Source organism: Mustela erminea, chromosome 16 (assembly GCF_009829155.1).
Source record: "Mustela erminea isolate mMusErm1 chromosome 16, mMusErm1.Pri, whole genome shotgun sequence".
Classification (NCBI taxonomy): Eukaryota; Metazoa; Chordata; class Mammalia; order Carnivora; family Mustelidae; genus Mustela; species Mustela erminea.
Genome location: NC_045629.1, coordinates 65,723,763 through 65,742,625, shown reverse-complemented (window position 1 = coordinate 65,742,625; position 18,863 = coordinate 65,723,763). Strand labels below are relative to the sequence as shown.

The window sequence follows — 18,863 nt, the reverse complement described above, 5'->3', positions numbered from 1 at the left end:
GTTCTGGTTTTGGGAGATGGAAATAAATACTGAGTTGGTATTATTTACTGAGATAAAATACAAAAAATAAAAATAAAAATCAAGCCAGGGTGATAAGAGAGATTTCTCCCTAAGCTAAGAGTGTCCCCCAAGGTTAGAGAATCCAGAAACCACTGAAAACAGTCAGCATAATTTTAAAGTAAATCGAGTATAGAATTCCTTAAGGAATCATTGGTCTTGTCTGTAGGATATTCACTTTAACAAAGACGGTGCAGAACTAAAGTAAGCTGAGTCAGAATGTGCTCGTTACTTCTACAGAATGAATTCCTTACATCTATAGAATGTTTTATGTTTGCAAAACATTCACATTCAGCAAGGATACCAGAAGTTTTAGACACTGCTGTAGTAAATAAGTTGTGTGTCTATATTTAGTGCATAATAGCCTTGACAGTGGAACATTGTTCTTGGGGAGGGGAAAAAAAAAACGAAAGGGTTTGCAGCTGTATGTGTAGTCCCATAAATCTGTTCACCAAATATGCAACTGGCTAGAGAGCGAGTGGTGTGGGAGGCGGCAGAGATCCAGTTCTTAGACAAACACAGGATCCTCTCTCCAGAGAATTCGTTTTCCTCTAAGCTTTATGCATGTTCAGCACACTATAGGGCCCTGTGATGTCCCCAAAGAACAGACTGTGCCATCAGCCTCGAAGGAAAGTCAAGGATATGTTACGAGTGACTTTCCCAATAAAACAAAAACAAAAAGCAACACTGAAGAATTTTTGTTTCCGACTGAGGAATGCCAAGTGCCTGCTGGTTTCTAACAGAATCTCTCCCTTTCCAGCCCAAATCGACCAAAGGTCTGCTTCAGACCCAGGCTCACCCTTAGTCCACTTTGCTCCATTGTGAGGGGAGGGGCCGGTCATGGGGGACTGTGGCGTACTTCAAGGAGGGGGAGATATGGGGTCCACTGAATTTAGATTTCAGATTTAGGATGAAAATTTGCCTTCCAGGGGGTTCCCTCTGGAAATGGGGTTGAGGCTAGATGGAGGATTTGTGGCCTGTCCTGGTGCTTCATACCCTTTCCCACATGCTGCTCTGGATTCACTGGGACCACTTCCAAGATCTGCTTGTGCTAAGGCCAGACAGCACACTCTTGACCTGGTGGTTCCCAGAGGTTATAAGCAGTGTCCAGGCACTGAAGAGAAGCAATGTACATACATTATAACCACAAGATTCGTTGGAATTCCTTTACTACTGAAGGAAAAAATCTGCCATCTGGGAGCCTTTGAATACCACAGAGGATATGCAAATTATCACTCTTACCTTGCCCCCCCCCTTACAAAGTTGGCTTGCACTCTGGATACAGAAAGTTCCTTCGAATTCCAAGAATGGCAAACTGGGGCTTCCAGCAGCAGTAGACACACACTCCCAACGCCATGTGTTAACTCCCACAGGAGCTCATGGCTAAAAGGAAAGAGGCTCCAGAAGGTCCAACTTCCTCCCTAACCCCTAATTCTTTCCTCCACAGAAATCTTTTACCCAATTAGCTATTTGCCCTTAGAATGCTTTTTATTATTAGGCACTTAACACCCAGAAATGATTATGCTTTTTTTTTGGACAATGCTAAAAAGCAAAATGAATATAGTAAAAGTTTTAAAAGAGACTAAAGAGGCAATACACAGTAAGGTTATTCATCAGGTAGACAATCACATTTTTCATATACTATTTTACTCATAAGAGGTGATCTATAGTATGTTGGTAATATTATCTAACCTTTTTTTTTTTTAAGAATTTATTTATTTATTTGACAGAGAGAGTGAGAGAACACAAGAAGGCAGAGCAGCAGTGGGAGAGGGAGAAGCAGGCTCCCCACTGAGTAAGGAGCCTGACGCAAGGCTCAATCCCAAGACCCCGACGCAGGGCTCGATCCCAGGACCCCAAGACCATGACCCAAGAAAGGCAGACGCCCAACCAAATGAGCCACCCAGATGCCTTGATATTATCTAACCTTTAAGAGTGAACCAAAGTCTCATTCTTTTTATTCTACCCCCAAGGTGGTGCCGCTGTGATTGGAGCTAAGAACAAAATGGTGTGTATGTGTGTGTACTTCGCAGAGATAGCACAGGTCACAAGTAGGTGGTAGTACTCTTGGGGGGGGGAGTAAACGGGTTGAAAATAGGTCTAAGATGGAGTGTGGTCTTTGTGAGCACGTTATCTGGACTAAGTAACCTCAGAAATTCTTTGTCATGGTCGCTGGGAGCTGAGTACCCCTGGCAGAGGAAACTATGCCTCTGATTTCTTCTCTAGAAACTCTTATTTTACCAGTACATGGGGCTATATTTGGTACCAAGCAATCTGTGGGCCATGGACAGGGCTGCCAATCAGGCTCCTCAGAACCATCTCAGTTTAGGGACTTTTACTGAAGGACCTAGGGAGGTTCCACGCTGACTTGGCTAAAGATTGGGAGTAGACCCCACCCCACTCCCACCTCCCGGGGTCTAGCAATAAGCAGTAGGTATGACCTTTGTGTTATGTTATGGATCATAACATCTTTAGGAATCTTGCACACTGTATGGATTTGAAGACTGGGGTTCTGTCCAATATCTCCATTCCTAGAGGAACACCTAATCCCTGACAGAGTTGGTAACAGACTTTGCCAAGATTAGCCCATGTGGAAAAATTGAGGACCAGAAAATTAAATAATCCCAACACATTTGGAGGGTACCATGATACAATGGAAAGACCAAGGGTTCTGGAAACAGACAGACCTGGGCTAGTCTGGCTTTTGGCTCTTCCATTTACTCATACAACCAGAGGCTATGACTCAAATTCTGTCAGTCTCAACTATAAAATAGAGCTAATATCCAGGTTATAGGGTTGGGACAAAGATGAGACAGATGATACACATTAAGTAACCGTCACTGTGCTCACCGTGACGCCCAACTAAAATGGGTTCCTTCTTCCTGTTATCCCTGAAGAACATACCAGACATTACATTCCATTAAGTGGTCTGCGCTCCTGGGCCAGCTCCCACACCCACGCATGTTTACTCGAACGCCAAACCACTGGATTCTGAGCCAGGACTGAAGAGCTTCACTAAGTCTTAATGCAAGAAAGTGATTAATTTATAGGTTAACCCTGGAAAATGGGCTTCCATTCTGGGCATTCTAAAATGATCCAGGAAAACTTCCCAGATGGCCATAGTCAGTTTGGTCCTATGGCTTCCATCTTTCATAAAGTACCTGAGATGAGTCATGTTATGGACAGAACCAGAGTTTGTTAGAATGAGGTGTTCGTTTGTTTGTTTTTTAAGTTTGGAGAGAAAAGACCAAACAGGGGACTCCTATTTTAATTACTTCCTCTGTCTTGGGTCCCCACCCCAAGGAGCCAGAGGGAACAAAGAGACAGTTTTTGTTTATAGAGACAATGGTAGAAGCAACTCTAGAGGTATATAATCTAATTTCACATGCGGTAGCAAGTGCTGGGTACAATTCCTTGAGGTCATCCTCTTCATCCTCTCTCCTCCTTGACCGGAGGGATCTCATATTCAGTGTCCCCACCCCTTCCAAGTATTTGTACTGGGGATATTCTGTGGGCCTGATTTTAGGAAAAGCATGAATATAATAAGAGGCGGGGCTCCATATGGTCCCCTTGGCTGGCTCCGTATGGTCCCCTTAGCCAAGCCAGAACTACATTTCCCAGATTCCCTTTCTAGTGTACTTCCAGGTCGAAGTGGCCACAAGGAGAAATCTGCATGCTATGTGGGAAGCACAAGTAAGACAGCGAACATCACTCATGGCTGCCGTGCTTAAATACAGTGAGAGGCTGACACAGAGGTGCCGTGGAGGGGTTCCGGTCTGTCGTTCTGTGCTGCTCCATATCCGGTTCTTCTCCCTGACTGATAGCCCTCTGATCAATCATGTTGTCAAGCCTCCCAATGCCAAGGAGGCTACCAGCTTCTAGATTTCTTCCCAAGTTTCCCTTACAGTCTTATTCCAGAACGTTTGGAAACGAATGTTCGTGTCGCCCAACCGACACAGAGGTTTGGGAACCATAAACAACCGAGGTGTCTGCTAAGGAAATACATATGGAGAATGTAGTTTTTTCCAGCTATTTCTTTGTATACATCCTATTTCCACAAGATCAGAAGCTCCTGACGAAAATGGCTTCAGACTCTCCACAGAGTCTGAGACCCCTAAGTTGTGTTCCACACAGAGGCCCACAGCCCCGAATTCCAGTGCACACAGACACAGGGACCCCTTGGTCCTCTGCCTCCTCTGACCTAGCTAAGGCAGGAGACAGTCATGCCACCAGTGGGCCTACAAAGATACAGTGTGTGCCTGGTCCTGATTACTCTGGCTCTGTGAATTTGACCTCGTCAATTCCAGCTGTGGGTACGTGCAGGTGGCTACCCTGCCTGGAACACAGCTCCGTTAGGGTCCCACTGTCCCACTGTAGTAACACAGCTGATCACACATAGCCACAAAGGCAGCTTTTTCCTTTGAGGTGCCGAAGGGCACTGCGGGCCCTCTCTAAGCAAGAGAGCCCCCTTTAACACCTTCCTTTGTGAACTTTTCATCAGTTAGCACAAACTTCTGCCAAATCTGGGTGACTAGACAGATCTAGGTATGAGGAGACGTTCCTCGGCAGAGAATCATCACCTCTTCAAACTAAAGACCCCACATATATTTGAATTAAAAAGCAGCTGACCTCCACCAGCCTTCAACTTTCCTTGGCACGGTAGGCGGTCTATTTCCTTTTTCTTCTAAAAAGCCTCTGCAGCTCCAGAAGAACCTGACACAGTGCAATTTTCCCAGGGCACAAGGCCACAGTTGTTAAGTGGCCACCTCACCATCAAATGCGGCTGAAACTCCATCCCGAAATTCCATCCCGAGGTATGGGACATGCAACGAAAGCTGTGTTTTACGCCAGCGGCTGGGGGAAGCTGGGTTTCTTGACCCACACATGGCACCACATAGTTCACAGCAGCCAGAAGTCAGCCTGAGGAATAACTGTGCGCAATCAGTGTTACTGAGGTTTACGGGCTGCTTCTTGGCTTGTTTTGCTTTGGGCCAATTCTGATATCAAGCGGAACTAATGCATTTCCAAATGCGCTTGTCACTGAGACACTGCAAGTTAATCCCTCCAGACCCAAAGTACACTGTCCGAATGTCTTCGCAGCGCATTTCAAAAACAAACTATATGGAATGCTGTCTTCCCTTTGAATTCCAGGCATGAAAGTCAGGGCAGCCCCTTATCCAACCACAGGACAAGATCAGGCAGCATTGTATCCATCTTTTGTGAAGTCGGGATGATAATTCTCACTTTTGGCCGCTACACATTTAAGTCATCTATGAGTTTCCACAAAGCGCCCATATCTGGGCCTCAGCCCAGATCAACTGTGTCCGTATCTTTGGATATGTTGGAGGAGTTTCCCAAGTGATTCTGATGTACAGGGAGGCCGAAGAAACACTGGTCTGGGCATTAATTCAAGGAACTTTGTGCTCTTGCTTTTGCTTGTTCTAAACAAGACGATTCCATGCAAGCCTGGCTCCCCGAAATGGGAATTCAGGGCACACCAAGATCTGCCATTCACTTCTCACCTGGCTCTGAACAGCTTTCCTTGGGTCTTGATTTTCCTGCATGTAAAATGGAGTTTATAATACACACTCACTTCTATTTCAGGGAGTTGTGAGAATACAATGAGGAATGCTGAGTCTCCAACACAGGTGTCACAAAAGCAAGGCACTATTAGTATAATAATAATTATTAAAAATAGTTGACCATAATATAAACTCAAATAGCCCAAATCATATTAGTTACTAAAATGACTATGATGGTAGGGGTGGGGCATAGGAGGGATAGAAACAGTCTAAATTGAGTGTCCACGGGCCAAGCATTGGGTTGATCCATCACACACAGTAATCAGCATGATCAGGTCCTAGTTCTGGTTTTCTCACTTAACCCTGGGCGAGTCAGTTCATTTAGGTGGGATTCACTTTCCTTACGGATAACATGGGAAGGTTAGACTGGGAGATTCTTATCCCGGGATCCACGAATAAATTTTGGATAATCCGTGAACAACATTAAACTGTGTGCAAATGTATCTCTCTCTCTCACATACACACACACACACACACACACACACACACACACACACAACTTTGTTTTGTTTTGTTTTGTTTTTCTGGCAAGAGGGTCCATAGCTGTCACTGAACTTTCAAAGACGCATATGACCCCAAGATAATATTAAGAATCAGCAGAATCTTCTAGCTCTAAGCTTCTGATTATTGATAGAGAAAATAATACCTTCCATTGTTGTTGGGAATTCAACAGACATTTATACGATGTTGCATTTCAAACATATTTCATCTATAAAGATATTCAATGAAAACCCTGGACAAGAGCCAAGAATAAAACGAGAACCGACAAGCATTAATCACATAACCACAATGGCTTTCGTCCCCTCCCAGAAATCAAACTAGGCTGAAGATGATATCAGGTCACAAAAGACCCAGAAGACTTGCACTGGCCTAGAGAGGTCCTGGGGCCAGTCCATCCTCGGGGGTCTGCCAGCCCGGAGGTTCTGCACATCCTGCCCTCTGATTGCACCGCGGGACTGGTGGAAGGAATATGGATTTGCGTGGGGGCTGGAGGACAGATGGGGCAGAAAGTAAAGTCTTAGCTCAGAGAGAGACGTCTCTACAGTATGGACTCAGCCAGAACAAACACTTGTCAGTGTCAGACAAAACACAGAAGAAGGAAAAACCAGATATTAAAGCCCAGGGTGGAACAAGGTGTCTGGTGACGTTCGGTCCAAGCTTTGCTTAAGGCTCTCTACAAGCACGTCATCGGGACCCATACTTGCTATCAGGAGACACCAGGATGCATGCTTCTGGGCTTCTGGCCAGCAGAACACATTCATCCAGAAGCCCAGTTCGATGCTGGGGATCATACTAACATCTTAAAGATCCACAGATTTGGGCTGCTCAGATCTTTGGGACACAAAAAGTTGAGAGAAGGATGTGTTTTTTCTAGTTCCCCAAACTCCGCCCTTTCACTTTTAAACAGCTCAGTGATTTGGATTTCTCATTTTGCAAGAATGCCATCCATCAGTGTCATGGAACCGGAGGACACAGCTGTACAATAAGAACCAACGCAGAGGGGCCCCAAATGCAATATTACGCTTCTGGCCCAGGATCCTCTAAAGCCCTGTGTTATTAAGAGTATTTCTGGCTTCTGTCTTCTCTTGATATAAGCCGTTCCACACATAAACAATAATGATTCCAAAGCATATGATCTAGACCCAGGCATATCTGAATTCCCATGTAAGTCTTATGCTTTGGCAAAATACTTAAACCTCCAAACCTCATTATTTTCCCCAGCTGTAGAAAGGGAGACAATACTCTGTCCCAGGACAGAGTTGATTGTAAATGAAAGCCCAGAGATAATGCACCTAGCATAGTGCCTAGCATGTAATGTTACTCAACAAATACTGTTTTAAATTATCGTAGGGCTGCTTTCACTTGTTCTCCACGAAATCTACTGAAAGGGTGGGGCATGTGCTCCCAGATGGAAAATCTATCTTCTTTTGCAAATATGTTCAGTGCTGTCTGCCGCTGTATCTGACTGAAATGATGTATTGTCTAGACATCACCCGACATGCTCAAATTCTTTTACAAAATAAAAATGAGGATCGACTCTGTACTGGCAAGGTGCTGGGGATTTTCAGATGAATTGTTTTTGCATATTATATTATACATTGTATATATATACACTATATATACATATTATATTATATAGTAGATATTATATTTGTCCATCTACCTAAGACTATAATGATGGGGCCTTGGGAATCAACTTCCAAGGATTTGTTTAATACCTTAGAAATAGTAATACTTGAATAAATGGAAACCAATTGACTGGGATTTCTAAAAAAAATTCTGAGCACCTGTTACGGGTCATGTGGTGTGGCAAGGGCTAGAATAAAATCCCACTGGCTACCTGCCATATTAACAAGCTTCCTGTTCTAGGAAAGCAGAGACAGTGTCTGGATCCGAGTTTCCACCATCCCTGGCCACAGAAATCAACTTGTTGACTCAATAAACATTTATTGGAAAGGTAGTAGAAGAATTAGATGTTGTCCCTGCGTTTGTAGAGCATGTATCCTAGAGGAGGGTTAAAAAAAGACAAATAGAAAAAGCCTGGGTGGCTCAGTGGGTTAAAGCCTCTGCCTTCAGCTCAGGTCATGATCTCAGGGTCCTGGGATCAAGCCCCGCATCGGGCTCTCTGCTCAGCAGGGAACCTGCTTCCCTTCCTCTCTCTCTGCCTGCCTCTCTGCCTACTTGCAATCTCTGTCTGTCAAATAAATGAATAAAAACTTTTTTAAAAAAATGGGAGAACTCCCTAAGTTCTCCTTTAAGAAAAAGACAAATACTTATCTGTGAAGGAAATAAGCAGGGAGGGAAGAAAGAGAAAAACGAGGGGGCTCAGCAGATACCGCAGAATTCAGCCACCCTACTTCGGCCCAACCTCTCTCTCTCTTGCCCTATAAAAGATGGAGAATGAAATACTGAAATCCTCAGCACCCCCAGAAATGACCACGCAACACAATTCCAGCCAATGAGATGCGGGTGTGAAAATGCTACGAAGATGTTCCATCCCCACTGAAGAGGAGGAGACCTGTAAGGGGAGGTGCAAAAAATAAGGAGGGATCCCATGACAAGCTGCAAGAAGAGAATCCTAAGAGGAAGGAGTGGCAAGTGCAAAAGGCCCGGGGAGAGAAAGCAATCACTGGTTTGAGGATCTACAAGGTGATGATGGAGGGGAGCAAGGATGAGCGTGGCCAGGAGGTAAGATTTCAAAGATAGGTGGGGGTCGGTTCACGTGGGACTATGTAGGCCATGGTAAGGTTTTTAGATTTCACGCTAAAAGCAACATGGACACAATGAAGGATCTCAAGCAACAGAGTGGCAGAACTAGATTTCCTTTCATTGGGGGACAGATGATAAGGCGACAAGATCACATGTAAGGAGACCAGTTAGGGCCACTGTAGTCCTGGTGACAGATGACAGGGGTTTGGAGGTGGGGGGGAATGAAGACAAACAGATGCATTCGAGATACATTTTGGAAGTGTCTTGCATTGGAGGAAGAAGAGATGAACAAGCAGGACTTCTAGGTTTCTGGGCCAAGCAGTTGGGTGGAGGGTCATGATATGGCCTGGGATGGAAGAGGCTGGAGGGGAGGGGAAGGAATGAGCAAAACAAAGCGTTCAATCAACTCAACATCCATAATTCCTGCTTCAGTGACCCGACCCTCTGCCAAACGGATGTTTTCCCATCTTGTTCTCCATCATTTTACTTTCTCTCACAGGCTCTCCCTTGAGAACCACAAGCTGTAACTATAAGACCAACAACATTTCATTTTATCTGGCGGAAGAAGAGCAGTGGGTTGAATTAAGAGACTCTGATGCTGAAGGCAACGGGCAGACTCAGCCCCTAACTTCAGAATGCTCCTCCTGGGATTCTGAAAATGAATGAAATGTGCAAACCTATAGAAATTTGTATCTGAGGCTCCAAGTCTTGCATCTGGTAATATGCCTACTAAACATACACATCACTGTGCATAATTAAATATTGGTGTGAATAACTACTATCTCCCTTGTCGCTAGACCGGAAGCTCCATGAGGGCAGGGACCTCGCTGGCTTTACTTACCACTGGATCCCCACAGGGCACCGTAGGCAGTAGGTACTCAGTCAATATTTCTTGAAGGATGTTTGTACAGCTTTTTATGGTCAGTGACAGAAACTACAAGTTGTCCCCTAGCATCCATTGTCTTTTCTCTCTTTATTAATAGAACCTCTGTTTTTTCCTGGACACATGGCAACTGTGTTAGGGCTGCCATAACAAATACCAAGAACAGGGTGGCTTAAAACAACAGAAATTCATTGTCTCATGGTTCTGGAGTCTAGAAGTATGAGATTAAGGTATCATCAGCAAAGCCACGCTCTCTCTGATGGCTCCAGGAGAAATCCTTGCTTGCATCTTCTAGCTTCTGCTTGTTGCTGGCAATCACTGGCACTCACTGGCTTATAGATGTACCATCCAGTTCCACGGACATCTCCTCCATGGGTGTCTTCTGTCTGTCTTTCTAATGTGCATATCAGTCTGTATTTCTAATTTTTTCCTTTTTATAAGGACACCAATCATGGACTAGGGCCCAACCTAATGACTTCGTCATAACTTGATTACTTCTGTCAAAACTCTATTTCCCAAAGGTCACCTTCTTGGGTACTGGAGATTAGAACTTCTCCATGTCTTTTTCTTGGGGGCGGGGTATACAATTCAACCCATAATAGTCACTCAGAATAAACAACATTTCCCAGATTTCCTTGTATCTAAGTGTGGCCATGTGTGGTTATATTCTGACCAATGGGATGTAAACAGAAGCAGTGTTTCTAAGAAGAATCTTTAAAGGAATAATAGTGCCCTTCTCCTTCCCTTCATCTTTTATGGATGGCTGGAATGCAAACCTCATGGTTCCAGCAGCCATCCTAGACCTTCAAGTGGCCTTGGCAATGGAAACTGAGCAAAGTGAATATACAAAATAGGAATCAGAGACCACAGAGACACATCTCAGCCATGGGCTGACTTCTTCCCAGCTTGTACATGTCAAAGAAATACTAGTCTAAACTAGGACTTTATGTCACTCATAAAATAGTGACACCTAATAGTCGCTGATCTACAGCCCCAAACTGTGAAATCTTCTGTAAGTCACACATCAGTGGAGACCGTAAACAGTATTATATTTATCTTCACTCTTCCAGATACTTGGATTGGTCATGGGTAAATTGAGGAGCATGGCTGCGGAAGGAGATGTCCAGCCTTGGTTGGGGTCATTTTTGATTTCTTCCAGGTATAGGTGAATCTTAGGGGGTAGGGGTCACTGACTTTACACCTGGAGGCAGTCTTAGGTTTATCTGCCCTTGAGGAATCCTTCAGAAGGTTGACAGGATTTGGCCTCACGTAACTATTCAGGTGTGACGCAGGAAAATAGGGTGACCACCTAATCTACTGAGGCCTAAGGGGTGTCCAGGTTTTTACTTCTCTGTACTTGCCCTTCCTCCTGTCCTCAGGGATCCAACACAAAGAAAACCAGCATTAGAGCCCACAGTAGATCGGTATAAGAATGGCTCAGGATTATACCAAGACATTTCTAAAACTTGACATGTCCTTGTTTTTGTAAAAGATGACTTTTGCAACAGTGAGGATCGTCTCCTATGTCTCATCACATATAAGATGCATTGATCGTAAGATGGAACCCGATTTCCGAGCTGTGCATGGTAGAATCAGCAGTTACTGGCATTACATCAAGTCCCAGCCCCACCGATTTCTATACGTCTAGCAGTGAGTTTGTTTTGCTTGCTGCAAACCTTGTTTAACATTGAGTTGAAAACAAATGCCCAGCACTGAGCACAGTACCTGGAGACTTGAGCCATTGGGAACATGGGATGGGCCACAAGATAAGGAATGAAAGGAAGGAGCATGACCAGCCAAGATAAGTCAGATATGGCTCTGGGAGATTCTGAAAGTGGGGGAACTAGAGGTGCTTATAATAGGCTCACTGGATGACGCCAGTGAGAAAGGACCTGTGTCCTCCTCAGCATAGCAGCAGCTTTCTAGAAGAGCACAGGAGGAGAAACATTTGGGAAATGAGAGAAGCAGGAAGGATTTGTGGGTCACAAGGCAAAGGGAAATACAGACTGTTAAGGCCAGAGCTCAGAGAACTAGAAGGATCACCAGGCCTGAAGTAATAATCATCAGGCTTATGCTCTAAGCCTGATCCCATCAGACGCCTCTTAGAGAGGCGTCTCTCACCAACCCTGTGAGGAAGACTCCACATCTTTCCTCATTTACAAGATGAGAAAAAGGCCCAGAGAAATGAAATAATTTGCTAAACATCACAGAGACATGAGGCGTGCAGCCAGGAATCTATCTGACTCTAAAAACCTGAACTAATTTCTGGTGACAGAAATCATAACAGTGAGGCATGAGGGAACTTTCTGGAATGCTGGAAATGGTCTTTGTTCTGAAGGTTGTTACGCAAGTGCGTACATTTGACAAGGTTTATCAAACTATACACTTAAAAGCTGCATATTTGGTTATATGACCATTGCAATTCAATTTAACACAATTTTATAAAGCACCTGAGCTTCCTTCCCTAACTCATGCATTCTCATTAGGTGTGACTTAGCCCCCAAAGGTGAAAAACGGCCCCAAAAGGGAGTGTGAAAAAATCTTCTTCCTCTTTTTATGTACAAATCATATACACGTGTACACACACACGTACATACACACGCATGTGTACATAAACAGGAATACAGTGTATCTGTGTCATCCAAACTTCATGGGAGGGATGACTAGGGGGAAAAATGTCTTAAAAAGTCTCCTTTGGGAAAGATAATAATAAGTAAGTTGAGAAACACTCTACCCTATCTCGTTGCTACCTCTCCTTCCAGAATTCTCTTCACACTATAGTCTAGCCATGGCTTCCATTCTTGTCTTCTGAGGAACCATGATCCTTTTCTGGGTTTCTTCTATATGGAATAAACCCTTTGTGTGTATGTTTGTGTGCATGCATGTGTGTATATAACACACATGTGCACAGAATGCACACACGCGCGCACACACACACACACACAAACGTGCACAGACACACTCAGGCTTAGTTGACTTCTCTCCGCTCTGTAGACCTCAGCTCAAGCATTTTTCCTGAGGGAAGTGTTCCCTGTCATTCTTCCCACCACCCTACCAAGATGAGAAACTCCAGTCCTTTTCTTCATAGTTCTCATCTGCTTATAATTATATATTGAAGAGTGGAATTACTTGATTAATGTCTCTCTTCTCTAGACTGAAAATCCCATGAAGACCTGACATAGCGTCTAGTGCGTGGTAGGTGACTAATACTGACTTAACAAAGAACTGTGCCGAGTTGCCCTGTCTTCTGGAAGGCCGTCAGAGGTGGACGTGAAGACCACCTTCTGTTAAGGAAGGGCACAGAGCAGCTAAGGGTCCTGAGAAGTGGCCTCTTGTGCAGGCAGGGAACCCCCGCCCCCCGCCCCGCAAAGTGGTCTTTTCTTCCCCAACGCTAGTTCACGCCTAATGATGAGCAAAGGGACACTAACCCTACTGCTTTCCATCAACTAAGGGACAAGATGGCTAGACTCATAGCATGCTGCATAAGACATCACCTTTTATTCCCACGCATGAATTTCCTGAACTCAACTGGAAAAGAACTACCTTAACACAGTTAACAGAAAGCATTTTTTTTCCATCTGTGTTGACCATGATCCCACAATTTGCTACTTGAATGCTCAAACTGTCTTGGCTAAATTAATTAGGAACTTCAGATGGTTTGCCCAACCTGGCCTCTCTTGGTTCAGAAGGAAAAGTCCATGAGAGATCTAGGTTTGTTGCTATGAGGAAGAAAGTCCAAAAAGCAGGATTTTTACTTTTTTTCCTTCCATATAAGAAATAGGAATTTCTGAAAGCATAAAAAAAGAACACAATGACCATGCATGCCTTACTCTGAGTCAGATAGCTCTGTTTCTATATAAACATGCAAAGAAATAAACAAAGAGAAAAGAGGCCCCATAAGTCCACATCCATCAATTCATCACAGCAGGAAACACGAGAAGAAGCCAGGAGTCTTGAAATCCCTCCCGACTGTTGGCACGGGTTGCATAAAAACTTGAATACTGTTTCTCACAGGATTTAATTATCCTCACCAGAAAAAAAGAAACTTTCCAGAAAAGAGCAAGGATAGCTTTTGTGCCTTATTTGTAAATACGGCTCAAATTTCTTCACAGTGTGAAGGCTGAATGGTTTACCCTGAAAGAAGGTGATTAAACTAACACGGACAAATATTCTGCCTCTTTCACTTGGGTGACCCAGTAAGATCTAGAGCTGACCCAAGTGAGAGGTTGGTGCCAAGAATAAAAATTATTTATGTGATCTTCAAGCCAGCACAGGTGAACATGTGACTGTCCTCATAATTCATTTGAATTAAATACAAATTCTTCCCACAGGAGACATCAAAGGTCATGCATCCCCGAGTAATTTGCAAGAGTTCAAGGTTTTATTGGGATGTATCATCTATTTAACTCTGCCTCGTGGGTTTGCTTTTTATGAAATAATGCAGTAGGAAACATTAGTAGGGCTTTGGGCAGTGAGACCAGGCTTGAATCTAGTTCTGACATTCACAGACGGGGTGCCTTGGGGAAAGAGATTCACTGAGTCTCAGTTTCCCCATTCACGACGTCGGAAGAACGCTTCCCTTCCACTTTCAAAAGTTGGAAGAACAATAAAAGAGAGAATGCATATGACATGTGTGGGGACGCAATACAGGTGTTCAATGGGTGAACTTTTCAGCCTTTCTATGGAAGCACAGATTCATTGGATCATTCAAAAATTGTTTCCAGCACTTACTAAATGCTAGGAATTGTGTTAAGTACTGGGAACATAGTAGCTAAGACAGACAAGGTCCCTACATTTATGGAGCTACTAGAGACAGATAATAAACATGTAAGTACTATTATCAGATTCTGATAAATACTATGCCTTAAAAACCTAAGACACAGTAATAATGGTAAAGAGTGACTGGAGGGAGACAGGGAGACTATCCCAGGGTTTTTAACGGAAGCTCCTCTGAAAGACTGACCTTTATTCTGAGACTTTGATGACAGTAGAGCCTGTCATCCAGCTTTAGGCAGGAAAACTTGGTACTTGGGAGGGACACCAGCACGGCCAATGGAGTCTTATATAAGCAAAACAGGGTAGGAAGGTAATGTTATTCTCAGCAGGGTCCAGATCATGGACACTGCAGTCCACGGGAAGGCATCTGGACCTTATTCTCATTGTATTGGGGAGCCATTAGAGGATTTTAAGTGCCAGAGTCACTTGATTAGATTTATTTGTGGGCAGATGAAGACACAAGCATGATGTATTTGTGAAATATAAAAATTCTCCCCTGTCTACAGTGGAGAACAGCCACTAGAGAATCATGCAAAATAAAGTTATGATAGACAATGTGGTCCAGAAATGGGTTTTGACTTGATGTGATTAAAAAAAAAAAAAAAAGGATGTCATTCAAGGTTATGATGTGAATCCATGTTTAAGTGATGGCCATTCAACTGTGGTCTGCAGACTTATGGAAGACATTTTAATTCCTTTCAAAGTAGAAGAAAATAAGGAAGAAATAGAATTATTCCTCCTGGAACCATTTCTTTCTCTAGGATTTTAGTATTCAGATGCTGGTATTAAATGGCCTTAGGTACAGAAAGGGCCTAGTATGGTGCAGGGTCAGGCACACAGAATACACTCCCCCTTTTGCCTTGAAAGAAACCACAGTCTACTGTTCTGGAATTCCTAAAAGGTGAATGAAGAGTTGTCAAAAAGAAAATGTAGCAAACAACCTCTTCTAATTGAAAATGTACTCAATGCTGGGGGAGCCTGGATGGCTTAGCCGGTTAAGCGTCTGCCTTCTGCTCAGGTCATGATCGGGAGTTCTGGGATCAAGCCCCACATCAGGCTCCCTGCACAGTGGGGAGTCTGCTTCTCCCTCTCCATCTGTCCTTCTGCCTTCTCGTGCACTCTCTGGGTCAAATAAATAAATACAATCTTTTTAAAAAAATGTACTGAATGCTGAACGGTTGACTAAGCTTTTGATGATTCCCATATTTCATGCTACACTGTGGAGTTGTAATGCCCAGTGACTTTACAGTTTTCATTTTTTAAGCAAAAGAACCATCAGAAAGAAAAGAGCTCCAAATGCAAAGATGCTAGATCAAGTGCGAATTTTAATGACTCCTACGGCTGTTTTTTAAGGCACGGGAGTGAGGAGAGGAGTCGTATGAGACAGAACAGCAAACATCTTAGAAAAGATGCAACTAATTGTTCTCTCTCTCTTTTTTTTTTTAAGAGCATCTTGATTCAGACAAAACTAAAAATAAGGTTATAGTCTGGGGCCTCTTGTAACATCGTTTCCTTTTAGGTCTCTGGGAACAAACATTTTCCTACAGCATGGAGAGCAAGTCATCAGAAGGGAAGGGGAGAAACCAGACTAAAGACACACTGGACAAACAAGCTTGAGATCATATAGAAGTCGAATAATTGACTGCAACATCTAAAATTCCATTGCATTTACAGCGGAGGTCAGGCTGCAACTTTCCCTGCTCTACACGTTTGTAGGCTCCCGGCCCTGCCTCTCGTTCATTCTCAACTGGGATGCCCCACTTTGCAGTCCAGTTGTCTGACCCAGCCCTGTCTGCCTCAGTCAGCGGTGTAGACGGGGAGGCCTGAGAGCTATGGGGCCACGGGGCTAGGCAGCCCAGACACAAAGATCTCAGATGTCTCTACTCCAATCTAGAATTTCAGCAGACCTTATCATTCTCCTGAAGGATACCTGTTCTCTGAAGTTCTTCTAGACATTCTAGAGAATGTCTATTCTAGATTCTAGAACTCTAGAAGAACTCTATTCTAGAGAAGTAAATTTTAATAGAAACATGAAGGTCTCCTCACAGGATGGATTAAGGATGCCATTTAAACCGGGCAAGGAGCTCTCCTTTGGGTCTGGGAAGGTCTAGAAGCGTTAACAGGGGCAAATGGCCCTCAGTTTCTTCAGTCTGGGGTCTGTCCTGTCCATATGCTGGTGGCCCACATCTTAAAACTTTCCGATCCCCACAGAAAGTTGACATAAGAGAGAGAAATGGTACCTTGAGAAAGTTAGCTACAAAATGATCTCTGTTTTGGCAAGTCAAGTAGTGAAATTCAGCAGCCGTGGTCACAAAGGCTCTGGCGCAAGGCTCTGTCCATGTCAGAAAGCTGGAGAAAACCAGGACCGTGACTTGAGGGGTGAGGCTGGCATTCCACGGAGACAGTGACCCTGAACACAGAGCGAGGCTCTTTATACTATCCTGGGTCAGCTTCTGCCAGTCAGAGGTGCTAAACGAGGCTTCTGGCCAGAGCTTTGGATCATTCCTACTGCCCAGACCAAGCAGGTCAATCATTACGCAGGTCAGCGGGTAAGCTCCCATGGGCTGCTGTCCCAACTGCCTACCCTCCCAGGGCTCAGCACCACCAGACACACCACCCTGCAGTTTTCCTGAACAAGGGTAAAGGGCAGCAGCAATGTCACAGGTCAGTGGAAACAAGCCTCTGGGACTGGATTATAGGAACGGATTTTTATATGAGTGAAGTTATTCGAGGGCAAGTAAATATGGTAAAATAGGAAATAGTTCAATGTTTTCTTTGAGAAAAATAATGTGCTAAGTAATTAAAATGAATATACACAGTTAAATTATATCGATGTGGAAGGGCATGGTAGTATCTGTCTTTTTCATTCAACCAGCAATACAATTCAAAAATATATCTCTATATATTCATCTCAATACACAGTTTGACCAAAAGCAGTTTCTTTGAACATTTTCTTTTTGGTTTTGTTCTTATTTTTGTTTTTAAGAGAGACAGCGAGAGCAGGGGGAGGAGGCAGAGGGAGAGTGAGAGACAGAATCTTAAGCAAGCTCCATGCTCAGCGCAGAGCCCAACGTGGGGCTCAGTCTCAGGACCTGAGCTGAAATTAAGAGTCAGATGCGTAACTGAATGAGCCACCCAGGTGCCCCTCTTTGAACAGTTTTAATGCTATATCTTAACAATCCTAAGATTTCATTTGTTTCTATTAAATGATAAAACACTGTGTTAGACAATTTAAACAAGTTTTTTTGCCTGCTGGACTTACCAGAATCTTTAATACGCCAACGTGCTTTGTGAATTTCTGAAAGGGCATTAAAGTGCACAGCAGTTTGAAATAATTTTAATTACAGGGTTCCCTGGCAGCTCAGTCAGGTAAGTGTCCAACTCGATTTCAGCTCAGGTCAGGATCTCAGGGTTGAGAGATGGAACCTTTGCACTGGGCATCGAGCCTGCTTAAGATTCTCTCTCTCCCCCTCTGCCTCCCCACTCCCCACAGCTTGTGGGCATGTATGCACACCCTCTCTCTCTTTTAATTAATTAATTAATTAACTAATTAATTTTGATCACAGAACCTCAGGTCAGTATATTTTGCTGGACCAGAGAGCTGTATATACAACTTTGGAAATGCTGCTCTAATAAATCCTGCATTGTTCTAGAAACATATGAAAACCATTGTACACCCCTGGAGAAACTGAGACTATAAACCATATGAAATAGTAGCTTATGATGTTGGAAAAAAACCTATCAGGTTACCCACTTATCGGGGTATATACACTAAGGACTTAATGAGTGGACCGACTGACAATGCCTAGAACAGTAAATCATGTTAATCAATAAAGACAGACTACAATCAATTACATGGCCAAGCACAACAAGGTCTTCGACTGCAGCGTACGTCCATCACTTTCCCCAAAGCAAACATGCTTTAGGTCAAAGCCCTATATGAGTGAGCACATGCTTAGCACTGAAGCATTCTGCCAAAAATAATTTCTACTAGGTGCTTTACTATGGAAATAAAATATAAAACTCTTCCCCCGGCCAAGAGTTCCATTAGAAAATGACAAATTCAGCCTCGGCACAGATACAAATGCTCGCCCTTTCTGCTCCCGGCCAACTTTCCTGCTTTGAGTTTCTTTGGTGCTGTGCCCGCTGCGGATGGAGGAGGGAGGAAGGGCCTGTCACACAGACGGACTTGGCCAACAAGGCTTCTGCAACTCAGCCAGAGCACAGCACCTGGTGAGCCCAGGCTTCCCTGCGTGAATGACGGTGTTCCGATCAGGGCATAGAGTCGACCCCTAATCCTACAGCACCGATTACCCAGACCAGCAGTAATCGGTGGTCTGTGTACCCTTGAGCTG

General features: G+C 43.9%; 1 protein-coding gene and 1 long non-coding RNA gene across 3 annotated transcripts in view; one reads left to right on the top strand and one right to left on the bottom strand.

Annotated features, from left to right (window-relative positions):
* Positions 1-18,863, bottom strand: part of DEPTOR (DEP domain containing MTOR interacting protein) — a 131,767-nt gene that overhangs the window by 11,790 nt on the left and 101,114 nt on the right. The window lies entirely within an intron of this gene.
* Positions 8,056-9,423, top strand: LOC116575560. The gene is made up of 3 exons (XR_004279837.1): positions 8,056-8,097; positions 8,534-8,828; positions 9,349-9,423. It is a non-coding gene; the product is annotated as an uncharacterized LOC116575560 (long non-coding RNA).